Here is a 1,467-nt window from a genome sequence, read left to right on the forward strand (position 1 = left end):
TGAACTAGAACTGAACTAGAACTGAACTAGAACTGAACTAGAACTGAACTAGAACTGAACTAGAACTGAACTAGAACTGAACTAGAACTGAATTAGAACTGACCTAGAGCTGAACTCGAACTGAACTAAGATCTAGAACTAAACTTATTAAAAGTTTTCAATAACCAACCATTAAGGTTTAACTTTTAAATTTTTCAAAAAAATCTCGTGAAATTCATAGGATATTTAAAAAATCCACAAATTTATGTAAATAGAACAACAGATGTTGATTAAAAATCCCCGTTAAACGCCTCAATCCTTATGGAATCTAATATACCATATACCCTTAACAGAATTTAGAATTTGGAGTTTATTCTCACGGAACAGGGCACTTATGGTCATTAAACAAAATTTAAATTTGTCGAGCAATTTAAGCGTATAGTAAAACGGAAAACATCATTACACAAAATGCAACACTTGTCTACGACTTTTTCTATTTTTAAATCATTTTTAAATGCTTTATTTAGTTAAAATGATTTTTACGCTTTTAGTAATTTGTTTTTCATGTTTTTTTGTGCTTTCCTTTTCTTTTTTGCGGAAACCGTATATTTTAAGAAACACAAATAAAATAGAAAACAATTTTAACTCAGAACTGCAGAAAAAAACTGTGGTGTAATGAAAAAACTGTCTATATGAGAAAGAGTGAAAAAACACTAAATGAAATATTATTCAAATTTAGCCAAGCGCACTTATGGCCTAGTCCCTAAACCACAAACACATAGACGCAGCATAACAAAAGAACACAAAAAATAAAGAAATTATATGATGCCTGGAATAGCTTAGGAATGAAGAGAAAGAACTGAATGGAAGAATTAAATTACTATAAAAAATAGAGTTAGACAAATAATATATACGAGGGTTGATAGTTTTAGAGAGTTTTGTAGACATAATAACATACATACCTCAAGAAATCTAATTTCTGGAGCTTTTAAATGTAATAAATACCATATTTTCTTTTTGAATATAATTAAATGTTATCAAGATTTCATACACAATCCTCCATTATACATCCATACGTTCAAGATGAAAGACCAACATAACAACAAATACAAAATGAAGTAGAAGCCTGCAAATAAAGGAAAAAATACTAAAGAAACGGAAATCATTTTTCATTTTGTAAATATTTTTCTTATTTTATTATTATTTGACTTTAAGTGAATTTTTTCTTATTTTTTAAACAATACAAAAATTTTAACTTAACTCGAATTGATATCAAATGAACGAAATCTAAATTAGAATTTAAATTAGAACTGAAATATAACTAGAACTGAACTAGAATTGAACTAGAATTGAACTAGATTTGAACTAGAACTGAACTAAAACTGAACTTGAACTGAACTAGAACTGAACTAGAACTGAACTAGAACTGAACTAGAACTGAGCTAGAACTGAACTAGAACTGAACTAGAACTGAACTAGAACTGAACT

The sequence above is a fragment of the Lucilia cuprina genome, chromosome 2 (genome assembly GCF_022045245.1).
Source record: "Lucilia cuprina isolate Lc7/37 chromosome 2, ASM2204524v1, whole genome shotgun sequence".
NCBI lineage: Eukaryota > Metazoa > Arthropoda > Insecta > Diptera > Calliphoridae > Lucilia > Lucilia cuprina.